Source organism: Megascapheus bottae, chromosome X (assembly GCF_031878675.1).
Source record: "Megascapheus bottae isolate mThoBot1 chromosome X, mThoBot2.hap1, whole genome shotgun sequence".
In the NCBI taxonomy this organism is placed as follows: Eukaryota; Metazoa; Chordata; class Mammalia; order Rodentia; family Geomyidae; genus Megascapheus; species Megascapheus bottae.
The window spans coordinates 38746470-38761816 of record NC_143547.1 but is presented as its reverse complement, the minus strand read 5'-3'; positions in this window follow the sequence as shown (position 1 = coordinate 38761816).

The window sequence follows — 15347 nt, the reverse complement described above, 5'->3', positions numbered from 1 at the left end:
TCAGATCTCAGCCTCCCGACCAGCTAGGATAACAGGTGAGAGCCACCGCACCCTGCAGCTCCATCTTTTCTTTCAATGGGTATCAACTGAAATTGAAAATACTATCTAGGGTTGATGAAGCTGCAGGTGAGGTAATGGAACTGCTTTGATTTTTTTTCTTATTGATGCAATGATGGTTGCACTTTCTTCTGAACTTTGAATTCTCATTTAATCATAAATAAACATTATCAAACCTTTAGAAAAAAGTGACCAAAACATTTGTGATTGTTTTAGGCCTTTGAGCCGCTATAAAAAATCTGCAGTAGACTTGGAGGTCTTGCATAATTCTTATTCACAGATGGCAATCATTCTCTCTGTCCTCATGAGGGAGAGAGAGAGAAAGCTGCCTTTTAAAGGGCATTGACTACACTGTGGAGGTCTTCATTTAAAAACTGACCCTTGGCGCTGGGAGTTTGGCCTAGTGGCATGAGTACTTGCCTTGCATACACAAAGACCAGGGTTCCATTCCTTGGTACAACACCAAGAAAAAGCCAGAAGTGGTGCTGTGGCTCAAGTGTTAGACTTCTCGCCTTGTGAAAGCCTAAGGACAGTGCTCAGGCCCTGAGTTCAAGCAAAACAAAAACTGACACTCTCCTTTTGAGGCTACTTATAAAATCACCTTGGGAGCTAAGAAAAATTCAACCTCTAAATTTTAAAAGGACTAGAGACTTTCAGTCAGTAACAGTGATGTACTTATTTTCCACATTGAAAGATCTGAGCATGGATTATTATTATTATTGTTATTATTATTATTATTGTTTGCGGAATCATTAATTTGTTTTACCAATCCTGATGGGAACTTCAGTTATGATGTGAAATCATGAGCATATTTATTACCTTTTATTGTAATTTTCAGGATGTGAAATAATGGTTAATTTTTTCTCTGCAAGGGGCATTAAGATATTTTTATTTTAAAAACTGTATTGTCAATAATAACCAAAGGAAGAAGGTCTGCGGACATGGATCAAGAGATAGAGTGCCTGGTTAACCAACTGAAAGCCTGATTTCAACTTCGAGTAGCACGAAGAAAGAGAGGGGGGGGGAGCGCAAAAAGGAGGGAGTGGTAAGGTGGGGGGAAGGAAAAGATCTTCAAATAGAAATAAAGAAGGAATCATCCTAAAAAAATTATTGTGAAGGTGATGTATAGGGGGGTTACAGTTATATTCCTACTATAGTGAATATACTTATTCTCAAACACTGTTACCCCATCCCGTATTTTCTACCATTTCCCACCACTTCCCTCCCAAAGTTGCAGTTTGTTTCCAACATATTGTCTTGTGAATATCGCCATTACATTGATTCACCCTTTGTTCTCTGTCTCATCATCTTGTTTTTACCGTTCCCTCTGTAATTCAAATAAATAAGCATATATACAATACACCCAGTATCAAAGTAACATGCACTAACAACATAGGATAGATCATAAGGGAGGAAACAAAAGAGAAAAGAAATAACTTCACAAAGTACATTAAAAACAAGCACAAAAATAAATCTCTTTTTTTCATATCCTGGGTGTCATTTTCCTTAGGCTCATCCTATACATTCATATGCACATAGCCGTTGAGCTATTTTGATCTTTGCTAGGAAAATCCTACATGTATACTAATTATTAAAAATGAGGGAAACCAAGAAGCTTATGTTTCTTTGGGTCTGGCTTACTTCACTTAGTATGATTTTTTCCAAGTATTTCCATTTCCTTATGATTATGGCAATGACATTCTGATGGCAGCATAGGATTTCATTGTATATAATACCACATTTTCTTGATCCATCCATTCATCTATTGACGGGCGTCTGGGTCAATTCCATATCTAACCTATGGCAAATAATGCTGCAATGAACATGGTTGTGCTGGTATTTTTTCCATATACTTTTTATACTAATTAATAGAAGGGTTACATTATATTCACCAGATAGAAAGTGCATTACTTCACAAACACTGATACCCTTTCTCATGTCACGGTCCCCATTTCTCTCTCCCCTCCCTCCCTCGCTCATCTTGATTCCCCCCCCTTCCCTATCCAATTTCAAACAACCAAATAAAAATGTATCCAAAATATCAGATAACAAAGTGAGATACTGTAACAATATGAGATAACCAAGGGACAGCAAAAGAGATGAGAGATAACATAGTACATTAAGGACAACAATCACTCATATGGCTTTTGTTTCTATATCCTGGAGGTCCTTACATTTAGGGTCATACTATATGGCCTTATGTATCTAGATTTTGTTCGATTGTAAATCTCTGCTAGGAGAGCCCAAGGTTTCTACTGATTATGACAAATGAGGGAAAACATTGAGCCTATGTTCTTTCGAGTCTGGCTTACTTCACTTAATATGATTTTTTCCAAGTCTTTCCATTTCTTTACAAATGGGGCGATGTCATTCTTTCTGACAGCAGCATAGAATTCCATTGTGTATAAATACCACATTTGTTGATCCACACTTCAACTGAGGGCCATCTGGGTTGGTTCCATATCTTTGCTATGGTCAATGAACATCGTTATGCTATTGGATTCAGTATGTCCTTTTTTTGGACATTTGGGTAAATGCCAAGTAGTGGAATTGCTGGGTCATAGGGGAGTTCTATGTTTATTCTTTTGAGGAACTGCCATACTGCTTTCCATAGTGGTTAAGCAAGTTTGCACTGCCACCAACAGTGTAGTAGTGATCCCTCCTGGCTACATCCCCGCCAGCATGTATTGTTATTAGATTTCTTGATCCTGGCCATTCGAACTGGAGTGAGGTGGAATATTAAAGTTGTTTCGATTTGCATATCTTCATGTGTCTATAGGCCATTTTTATTTCTTCTTCAGTGAAGACTCTCTTTAAGTCTTTGGCACATCATTTAATGGGATGGCTATTACTTTGGAGATTAGTTTTGGAGTGATCCAATTTTTTCAGCTGTTGATATATTTCAGATATGAGGCCTTTGTCTGTTGTATGGTTAGTGAAGATCTTTTTCCACTCTGTAGGCTTTCTAGTTAATTTGCTAGCTATGTCCTTTTGTGCTGGTATTTTTTTTCAGGGATCTCCATTACTTTATTATGGTAATTTTAATAATTTAATACCCACACAAATATAAATGTGCATTTTACAGCTTTGAGAGTTCTTTGACCATGAATTGAACAAATAATGCAGAGGGAAAAGAAAATAGGGAAAGGTGAAAGGAGGTGGAGTAAAGAGGAGTTGCTAGATAACTCAGAAGAGTGTTTTCCTAGCATATGTGAGGTCCTGGGTTTCCTAGCACAACACAGAATTTTTTAAAAGATCATGAATTTTCTCATCTCTTTTGCTGTCCCTTGGTTATCTCATATTGTTACAGTATCTCACTTTGTTATCTGATATATTGGATTTATTTGTATTTGGTTATTTGAAATTGGATAGGGAAGGAGGGAAAACCAAGACGGGGGGGTGGAGGGGAGGGTAATGGGGACCAAGACATGTGAAAGGGTATCAATATATGTGAATTAATGCACCTTCTATCTGGCAAATATCATGTAACCCTTTTATTAATTACAATAAAAAATAAATTTAAAAAAAGATCATGAATTTTTGAAAGCATTACTTGTGCTAACGTGTTATGGGGCTGAGAATTTCATTCCTTAGCTCAAGTGATTTGACCCTTCTTAGGTGATGAGCAGCCTTAAGGGCTATCACCTAAGCAGCTCCTCTCTGGCAGCTGGCTGTACTGCCCCCCTCATGCCAACCTGGCTGTTTCAAACACTGTAGAGATGGCTTCAGGAGGCTACACTACAATCTCAGTTGCTTACTGTTCAAGTACATCTCTTGGTTCTACAAGTCACCATTCCAGCTATACCATTTCAAAGAGCTAACGCTGGCTTTTTGCCTTCACAAGCTTTAGTGAACTCTAAGCAGCCACTTTTCATCCAGGTCAAGGGTGAGCATGTCCCCTAGTGACCCAACAGAAGACCTATGATTTGCACAAATGCAATCTTTTATTTGCAGGAAGACTGCAACATGATTGGTGCACATACTCTTGCTATCTTTCATTTGCATGAAGGATTATGACATGATTTGCACAAAAACCATTGCCAAACCACCTTCCAGGCTAGGTAAGCAAGCTGTTCAGCTCACAGCAGAAGGTCACATCACTGTGCTGTGTAACATGAGACTCATGAAAGATTTCTCTTAAGTGTTTTGCTTCTGCTTACTTTTGATATTCATAATTAGTAGAGACAGCTAAGCTGATAACAACCATGACCAGAAGGTAGAAGTGGTAGCAGTAGCAGCCTCGGTAGCAGTAAGAAGGTTACTGAAGAACTCCACAGAGCAGCCAGCAGCAGAATTCATGCAAGCACAAGTGGTGGAGACAAGAAAGGAGACAAATTGTGCTGGTATTTTTAATATGTCTTTGTTTATGGACATTTGGGTAAGTGTCCAGAAGTGGTATTATTGGGTCATAGGAGAGTTCTACGTTTAGTCTTTTGAGAAAGCTCCATATTGCTTTCCAGATTGGCTGAACAAATTTACACGAATAGTGCAGTATTGTTACCTTCTCACCACATCCCTGCTAGCATCTGTTGTTATTACATTTTTTGAAATGGCCATTCTAATTGGAGTTAAGTGGAATCTCCAAGTTGTTTTCTCATTTCATTTATGGCCAGAGATTTTTGAGCATTTCATCATGTGTCTGTTGGTCATTCTTATTTCCTCTTGAAAGAAGTTTATCAGTCTTTAGCCCACTTTTTAAAGGAGTGGCTGTTTCATTGAGTATTTGTTTTGAGATTTAATTTTTAGCTGTAGGTATACTTTAAACCAGACACTTGTCTGCTGTATGTCTAGTGAAATTCTCCCTCTCTGTGGGCTATTTATGTTGCTGGCTTGCCCTTTGACATATAGAAGCTCTACAGTTTAATGCAGTCCCACTTGTCCAACCTTTCTTTGGTTTGTTGTGTTTCTGGACCTTTATTAAGAAAGCTTCGACCTGTGCCAAGCAGCCACAGTGTATCACCTATTCCTTCCTGGAAATTTTTCATAGTATCTGCTTTTACCTCAAGGTCACTGATCTATTTAGAATTGATTCTGGCCGGATGGTGGCTCAGGCCTGTAATCCTAGCTACTCAGGAGGCTGAAATCTGAGGATCAAGGTTCAAAGCCAGCCAAGGCACAAAAGGACCTGAGACTCTTAACTCCAGTTAACCTCTAGAAAATAGGAAGTGGGGCTTGACTCAAGGGTAGGGCATTAGCCTTGAGCTGAAGAGCTCAGGGACAGTGCCCAGGCTGAGTTCAAGCCCCATGACCCACAAAAACAAATTCTGCTGCCGGGTGATATGTAAGGATCCAGCCTTAATTTTCCTTAGGTGTTTAACCAATTCTGTCAGCACTCTGTTGAAGAGGCTATCTTTCTTCCACCCTATTTTTTTGCTCCCTTTTGATGATTAGGTGATGACAGGTCTGTTTTTGCTCCCTTTTGATGATTAGGTGATGACAGGTCTGTGGGTTGATTTCTGTATCTTGAGATCTATTTCATCAGTCCTCCGCCCTGTTCTTGCACCAGTACCCAGCTGTTTTTTTATTACTATAGCTTTGTAATAGATTTTGAAGTTTGGTATTGATACTCCTCTAGCACTGTTCTTACCACTAAGGATTGTTTTAGGTATTTGAGTTCTTTCATTATTCCACTCAAATTTTTGGATTGATTCCTCTATTATCTTAAAAATAATGTTGGGACATTGATGGGTATTGCATTGGATTTGTAGATAGCCTTTGTCAGTGTTGTCATTTTCATGTTATCCCTCCCAATCCAGGATCATGGGAGGTTTTTCCACTTCCGTAGTTCTGATTTAATTTTCTTTCTCAGGTTTTAAAATTTTCATCACAGAAATCTTTCAGTTCCTTGGCTAATTCCTAGGTAATTTTTTGAGACTATTACGAAAAGAGTTTTCCTGATTTCAGCCTCTTCTCTCATTTTGGCATACAGGAATGCCATTGATTTTTGAGGCTTAACCTTATACCCTGCTACTTTGCCCAAGTTCTGGGTCCATTTGAGTAACTTAGGAGGGGAGTTTATAGAGTTCTCAAAATATAAGATCAAGTTGTTTGCAAAGAGAGTTTTATTTCATGTTTCCCTATTTGGATTCCCTTTTTATTTGCACCTCTTGTCTTACTGGTCTCTCTAGGAATTCTACAAGTGGAGCGAGTGGACATCCTTATCTCATTCCTGATTTTACAGGATGGTTAATATTTGTGCAGTCAATCTTAAAGCTGGTTTAAAGCTGGATCACTGGGAATTTGTTTCATGTGGTGTGGCTGAACTTCAAGGCAGACTGAGGCTTCAAGTACCTACTCACCAACTTTAATGAAGTTGTTCTTCTCCTCCATCCTCTTTACATCACTCCTCTTCCTTGCCCCGACCCCCTCCATCTCTCCCATTCCCTCCCTGCCCATCTTCTCCTTACCAGAGCCCCTGAGTATTGGTCCTGTAACACTGTTCCCATTTTGTGCTTCTACCAGGTATTCCTGCAGGTGCTTGTGGATAAGCTGGATGTGTTTAGAAATATGTCCAACATCCTCCACTATCTCATGAAAGATCAGAGCACACAGGTCTACGTGTGTGCATCCAAAGTGCTGGGTAAACGAGTACTTCCTATTGTTCTTGGGGTCCATGCAGAGCAGAAACATTCTTGTATCCCAGGAATCTCAGCAATTCAGGGTTTATTTTTTTCGTGTGCTTTTAATTCCATTTAGGGTGTGTGTGTGTATACATGCTAGTACTAAGGTTTGACGTCACAGCTTGGGTGCTGTACCACTTGAACCACTCCTCCAATGCAGGCTTCTTGGTGCTTAATTGGGGATAACAAATCCTCTTCCCTGGGCTAGGTGCAAACCACCATTCTCATGTCTTCCTTACCGAGCATCTAGAATTCTAAGCATGAGCCTCATCACTTGGAGAGATTCAGTTTTGAGGTTTTTCATGATCCTAAGGTGTTAGGTCAAAGTCATACATCTATGCCTAACTGTATTTCATCAACATATGCCTCAGAATTAACAATCAGCAGACCTTCAGAGTTCTTTTTGCCAGGCTTGTGCCTTGAACTTAGGGCCTGAGCACTGTCCTGGAGCTTTCTTAAGGCTAGAGCTCTGCCACTTGAGCCACAGCACCATTTCTGGCTTTTTTCTATGTAGGTGATACCGAGGAATCGAAGCCAGGTCTTCATGCATGCCAGGCAAGTACTCTACCACTAGGCTAAACTCCCGGGCCGCTCAGAGTTCTTTTAATGTAATTTACCCTCAGACATTTGAGAGTACAAAGTTATTTGTAATAAAAGTAGTAATATGTTATAGTCTACAACCTCTACAAATATGGTCACGCACTGTTTGTTTTTGAAAGTCACACACAGGCATGTTTATACATTTTTTTATTTTTATTTAGGAGAAATAGCTAGATATAAGTTGCTTCCAATTTTAAAAGTTACTTATATTGGCACAATTTCCAGTGACTCTGCATGTGTGTGTGCCTGTGTCGTGCGCATGTGTATATGAGTGCTGGAATTCAGGCTTGAACACAGGGCCTGGGTATTGTTCTGTGCCTTTTTTTGTTCCAGGCTGGTACTCTACCACTTGAACCACAGCTCCATTTCAAGCTTTGTGTTGATTAACTGGAGATAAGTGTCTCGTGAACTTTCCTGTCCACCTTTATTTCAAACCTTGAGCCTCAGATCTCAGCCTGAGAAAGTAGGATGGCAGGCATGAGCCACTAGTACTGGCTCTAATTTGTTTGCAATGTCCTAGATTTCATCTGCTACTAAAGGCTAGGGATAAGGTTGTAGTTCAAATTTTCCTTTGAACAGTTTACAGTTTTGAGTCAACTGCAGTAACTTGAGTGATTATAATTGTTTAAATTTAAAAATATCCTAGTATGAAGGGTTTGAGCAATTGTTTTGGTAGACACTGAATCTATATATTTAGATTACCACTTTGGAGTGAAATTTGGCCTCAGCAGCCAAACATCATCAGTAGAATCACAAGCCCTTACAATGAAGCATAATTTCAAGCAAAAAAAAATCTTATTGACTTGAAAGAAAGAAAATCAACAGAGGCATGGTTAAAGATACAAAGGAGTTTAACAAAGGTTTTTCTTCTTTTTTTTTTTCGGTTGTGGGGCTTGAACTCTGGGCCTGAGCACTGTCCCTGAGCTCTTCAGCTCAAGGCTAGTGCTCTACCACTTTGAGACACAGTGCCACTTTTGGTTTTCTGTTGGTTAATTAGAGATAAGAGTCTTACAGACTCTTGTGCGTGGGCTAGCTTTGAGTCTCGATCCTCAGATCTCAGCCTCTTGAGTACCTAGGATTACAGGCATGATGCACTAGTGCCTGGCTAAGCATTTTTATTAGTCTGTCTGCAACTGCCTTTTCCGGGGGCTACTTCAGAAGTAGGAGCAAGGGGGCGAGGTATTTTCCTTCCCTCTCCCCAGGCCACACAAGGTTGTAATCTCAGCAATTCAGGAGGCTTAGGTAGCAGAATTTTAGTTATAGGCGAGCCAGAGCAATTGAGCAAGATCTTCATGTGAATAGGGTATTAAATTTAAAAATAATCAAACTAGGATATTAAGGATTAAATGGCAAGGCCATTTGGAGCTCAGCATCTAGGTTTCTACTCCAAGACAGAAGTGTGCTGAGGTGAGCTAATTGGTGACCAAGCTGACTTGTGAAAGCTGAGTCTGGATGGCCATCCCAAGATGTGGGTTGAAGAAATGAGTGGCTGGCTAGAGTTCAGAGGCTGTCTTGGCTTCATGGCAAGAAAAGGTAGAGAGACAGGAGAGAGAGAGCTGGTGACTAGACTTGTGTCCAAATCTCCACCTCAAGACAAGGGTGAAGAAGTGAGTAAGCTGGCTTCCCAGAGCTCAGCATCTAGACCTACTCCTAGTCAATAAGAGCACAGAAATGTATAAGCCAGATGGATAGAGTCCTAAACCTGATGGTTGGCATATGTATATACATAAGAGGCAGGCACTATTTGCCCTTTATTCTCTAAAACATTAAACTAGAGGTCTAGGAAGAAAACAAAACCTCAATATAGAAAAGCTAGAACTATCACTGGATTCTTTGAGCCAGACAAAGCACAGGCTACCAAAGCAGCAGAGTGCTTACCCATTAATTGACTCAGAGGCCCCTGCTACCAAATCAATTTCTGCTGTTACATTCTGGGATTCACCCTACTGAATCTAGGCAGAGTAGCTCAATCCTTGGAGTTGCTGCTACTCAACAGGATCTTCCCTGTCTCACTCCAACAGGTGATTTTGACCCATGTCTAAACCAATCACAGATACTGCATGCAGTTGGGTCAATGAAAGACCCTGAGGATGCACGAGTAAACATGCAGGCAGAAATCTTAAGGATCAGTGAGGTGCCAGTGGCTCATACCTATAATCCTAGATACTCAGGAGGTTGAGATCTGAGAAACATGATTTGAAGTTAGTCCAGGCAGGAAAGTCCCTAAGACTTTTATGTCCAATAAACTGTCAAAAAGTCAGAAATGTGGTTCAAGTGGTAGAACACTAGCTTTGAGTAAGAAGGTTCAGTAAGAAGAACTCAGTGACCAGGCACTGAGTTCAAGTCCCAGGGCCAGAAAAAAAATAAAGATCTAAGGACCAAAAACTGGAAGAAATAGTCCATTATAACGCTACAGTGCAGCATTTACTCTTTTCAACGAGGAAAAAAATGAATTTAAGTGTTCTTTAGTCTTCTTTTATGTGTGTGCGGGTCATGGGGCTTGAACTCAGCCTGGGAGCTGTCCTCAGGGACAGCATTGAGCTCTTCAGCTCAAGGCTACCATCCTACCCTTAAGCCAAGCCCCACTTCCCATTTTCTAAAGGTCCTTTTGTGCCCCCGCTGGCTTTGAACCTTGATCTTCAGATCTCAACTTCCTGAGTACCTAGGATTACAGGCATGAGCCACTGTGGCCGGCCTTTTTTCTTGTCAGGCATGAACTCTGGGCTCCCACACAGTCCCTGAGCTCTTCAGCAGAAGGCTAGCATTCTACCACTTGAGCCACAGCATCACTTCCGATTTTCTGGTGTTTAACTGGAGATAAGAGTCTCATGGGCTTCCATGCCCAGGCTGGCTTTGAACAGGGATCCTCAGATCTCAGCCTCCTGAGTAGCTAGGATTACCAGCATCTGGCTTTTTTTAGTCTTTTATATTGTCTTTCTTTTTTTACATTTCTTGTCTTTTGTTTACAAACTATTCATCTCTTTTCATTCTTATCTTCTATCCCTTGGCAATCATTGAAACCACCACCTTCACAGGAATTGAAATATAGGAACTGGGGCATGTCTCAAGTGGTAGAGCACCAGCCTTGAGCAAGAAAGCCAAGTGAGAGCATGAACCCTAGTTCTAGTCCAAGTGCTGGCACACACAAAAACTGAAATACATGTGTACACAATAGTATATTATCTGCAGTGCTCAAACTTCTCCATGTTCATGTTTCTTCCCTTACCTCAGCTCTCTTAATTTTTAGCTCCTATGCAAGTAAAAGTATTTTTCTGACCCCCTACTGTACCGTCAAAGAATGGAAGTCATATTTATATATAACATGATTTTATAGATAATACTGTCAATGGTGTATTACTTTATGTATCTGATTTGTTGAAATGGTGAATTGTTATTGCTGAATTAGATTACTCTGTGGTGAGAAGTGGCAGGACAATCCTTCCAATACAGTATTTCACCTTGTTATCTAATATATTGGATATATCCATATTTGGTTATTTGAAATCAGATAGGGAAGGGGGGAGAACAAGATGAGGGGTAGGGGTGGGGGGAGGGAAATGGGGACCATGTCATGAGAAAGGGTATCAATGTATGTGAAGTAATGCACCTTCTATCTGGTGAATATAATGTAACCCTTTTATTAATTACAAAAATGTATGAAAAAAGCCAAAAAATGTGGCATAGGGTGAAAGGGTGGGAAAATATCTTCCAAGTAAATGGACCCTGAAAACAAGTAGAAGTAACTATACTCCAACCAAAGTACATATCAAACTAGTATTAGAAGACTGACCAGTTTATACAAATAAAGTGATCAAGACAAAATAACAATCATTAACATGTGTATACCAAATGTAGCTGGCCAAACTTCATTAAACTTCATTAAACACTTCTAGATCTAAAAGTACAGAGAAACTCCCCAGCACAATACTAGGGGAATTCACCACCACACTGTCACCGAAAAGTAGGTCATCCAGATAAAATTAACAATGAAACTACAGAATTCAATAATACTAATAATAGTAATAAGGAATATTTCATCTGCCAAGGGCCACTTGGGCATTTATGGTATTTTGAAAGAGATACAAGTTATTATCACAGGTTGTTGGAGCATAGGAATGTAGTGTGAAGCATTACATGTCAAACTGCATTTTCCAAATAAACATCGCATGGTCCGGTAGGTCAGATGATCTCTTCCCTGCTATAGTCAAATGGACATGACAACCTTTTTCAGGATATTTCATCCGATAGATATTAAACACACATTTTTCCTCATAAACTCATAAGGCTTTCTCTAAAACAGAAGAGCCTAGTGGTAGACTATTTGCCTAACACGCACGAAAGCCCAGGTTCAATTCCTCGGTATCACATACATAGAAAAAAGCCAGAAGTGGCGCTGAGGCTCAAGTGGTAGTGCTCTAGCCTTGAGAAAGTACAAGGACAGTGCTCAGGCCCTGAGTTCAAGCCCAGGACTGCTTATAAAGCAAGTCTTGACAAAACTGAAATATGCCCCACTATTGTCAGACAATAATGGAGTAAAACAACTCAACAGCAAAATAAAATACACATGGAGCAAAACAAGCACATGAGGAATGACAACACATTGTTGAAGGACAAGTAGGTCACAGAAGAAATAAAAGGAACAATCCAAAAGTTCCTAGAATCTAATGAAAAGCAAATAATCTACAGGAACTTTTGGGATACAAGGGCAGGATGAAGAAAAAAATACAGTCTCTCTGGGTCCTGTGTTGGAACTAGCACACAGGATGTTAGAGCATCATGTAGAAATAGGACGCCAAATCACAAGGAATTCAGCAAGGCAAAGTTTACTTCTATAGAACAATGGGCCATCAGTGAAAAATCTGGCAAGTAAGCCAGGAGTGGTGGCTCATGCCTGTTATCCTAGCTACTCAGGAGGCTGAGATCTGAGGATTTCCGTTCAAGGCTCAAAGCCAGCCCAGACACTAAAGTCCATGAGACTTTTATCTCCAATTAACCACCAGAAAACCAGAAGTGGTGTTGTGACTCCATGGGTAGGGCAGTAGCATTGAGCTGAAGAGCTCAGGGACAGCGCCCAGGCCCAGAGTCCAATGGCGGACAAAAAAAATAATATAATAATTTGGCAAGCAAGCACACAGAGTTTAGAGTTAGGCCGCTCCCTCTGCTGGCACTGGCTGGGCTTAGGTTCAGAATCTGCAAAAGGGATGTGGCCTAATTAACAGGATGCAACTAAATTCAAGGAGCTTTGAACAGGATGCCTTAATGGAAGTGTAGCAGGAAAAGGATGTAACAAAATGTAATTGGCAAGGGTCAAGCCACCTGGCTCAAATAGGAACTTCTCAGAAAAACAGTTCTCACAAGATTAACAGGAAGGATGTAAACTACATGGTAGAAAAGACACTCATCTCCAAGACCACACACACAAAAAAACAACAACCTAGAAATGGAGTTTTGGATCAAGTGGTAGCAAAAGCCTAGCGTGTGAGCTGAAACCCCAGTACTGGCACAAAAACAAAGAAATCAAAAAAATGGATCAAAGACCTTTTTTTGTTGTTGTTTGTGGGGCTTCAACTCGAGGCCTCAGTGTTGTCTCTGAATTTTTGCACTCTATCACTTTGAGCCACAATACCACTTCCAGTTTTCTAGTGATTTTGGAGATAAGAGTCTCACACTTTTCTGCCTGGGCTGGCACAAATGTGGGTCTTCTGAGTAGCCAGGTGTGAGCTGCCAGTGCCTGGCTGAATCAAAGATCTTAATTTAAGACCTGGAATATTAAAAGTACTACAGAAGAAATCTGGAAGATACAGGCATAGGCAATTAATTATCTTTAGACAGGACTTTTCCTATCCAGCAAATAAAAAGGAAGAACTGGAAAATAAGATTGCATCAAATTAAAAACTTTCTGTATCTCAATTACCAAAATCAAGAGAAAACCCACAAATGGAAGAAAATCTTCAACAGCTATTCAATAAAGGATTAATGTTCAAATAACTAAACAGTGTAAGTATCTTTACAGTTCAATCAATGAGAAAACAAATTAAATATGTCTCAAATATAAATGGCTAATATATGCATGAAGAAATAAATACCCAATATCCTTAACCATAAAGGATCCCAAATCAAAACTATACCAATACTCCATTGTGCTCAATCAGAATGACATCAAGAAACTATTAATAATGGTGATGATCCATCCAAAGGAACAGCAGCTTTCATAACTGTTGGTAGGAATAAAACTAGTGAATCACTGTGGAAATCAGAATAAAGGGTCCTCAAAGAAGTAAAAGTAGATAGTATAAGTTAGGTCTATTTTTAGTTATTTTCTTCAAGAGGATAATTTTTTTTGGAAAAACAAGATTCAAAATGCCAAGATATATCACAGAGGAAACCCAGTGACTAATCACATTTGCCTTTAGGAAAGTCTTTAAACCTAAATATGTATTTAACTAATAGAAATGGAAGTTTTTATGAAGTCTCTGAAGATTCAAGTGCTTTAAAAAAGAGTCAAGTGCTCCATAAGCTAAAAGTACAGCTCCTTCCCTTCCTTTCTCCCCCCTCTCCTGCCAGCATTCTAGAGCAAACTTACTATGAGATGCCTTAAATGAGCTAGCTTTGCATTATCCAGTAATTAAACAAGGGACATGAAAATAAATTTACTTTGAATAGCAGTCTTAAAAAAAAAAACGTTGAGTAGCCAATGGCTCACATCTGTAATACTACATACTCAAAAATGTGATATATGATGACTGAGGTTAAAAGCCAGCCTGAGCAGGAAAGTCTGTAAGACTCTTATCTCCAAATTAACTACCAAAAAGTTAGAAGTGAGCTGGGTGCTAGTTGTTCATGCCTGTAATTCTAGCTACTTAGGAAGCTAAGATCTGAAGATTGTGGTTTAAGCTAACTCAGGTAGGAAAATCAGTGAGATTCTTCCTTCCAGTTAATCACCAAAAAGCCAGAAATGGAGCTCTGATTCAATTGGTAGAACCCTAGCCTTGAGCAAAAAGGAAACTTAGACAGTACCCAGACCTTGAGTCGAAGCCCCAGGACTGGCACAAAAAACTCAAGTGTAGTTTTAGGCCTAAAAGTTTATTAGCAGGATGATCTTGGCCATGTTAAAATTACACCATCAGGCCAGGAGGCTCAGATATGAGGATCACAGTTCAAAGCCACCAGAGGCAAGAAAGTATGTGACTCTTATCTCCAATTAACCACCAGAAAACCAGAAGTGTGCTGTGGCTCAAGTGATACAACACCAGTGTTTAGGAAAAGAGCTCAGGGAAAATTCCAATAACCTGAATTTAAGCCCCAAGTCTGACAACAAAAACAAAAAACAAAAAATCAATAACCTTACACAACCACCCATTATACCTTCTGTATAATGTAGAAATGATAAAAACCTTGGAGAACTATAGGAGTACATGTAAAGGGTACAAATCTTTTACTCAATGAATATTAGCTCTGAATTCTAAAATTTCTTAGCATTTCCAGGGAATACTTAGCATAGAAAAATTAAATATCTGCTGACTTAACTGCTCACAAATTTCAGAAGAATCTACCCTTATACTATTTAATTGTACATTTAATATTCTAATGCTTGAGTGCTTATAAGGAACCTTGGATTCATATAGAAACATTGGATTCATCTTTTCTGCAGATCAATAATGAATTCCTTTTCTATACAACCACTGTAAGCTGATTTAAAAAAAAGAGAGCATAAAATCTTTAACCTGGGAGAATGGTAACTAAAAGCGAGCCTGGCACAGGAAGCTTCCTTACCACTGGCACTACATGAAAAATTTCTCATGAAGAAAATAAAAGAAATGTCACTGAAATGTTTTGATACATCCAACAAATTTTGAGTAGTTAACATAGCATAAAGTCTCAAACATGCAGTGTATCCCACACTGTGAATGTGCAAAGTCACATGATTGCTATGCAACAATAAAATATAGCTTCTCTCAACAAAAAGGTTGAGGATGAAGAAGTGCTCCATTTAATTTCAGACTTTATAGGTCACTAAAGCCTTCAGAACTGGTATTTAGAAACACTGAAAGCCATGTTTATTTGCTACAT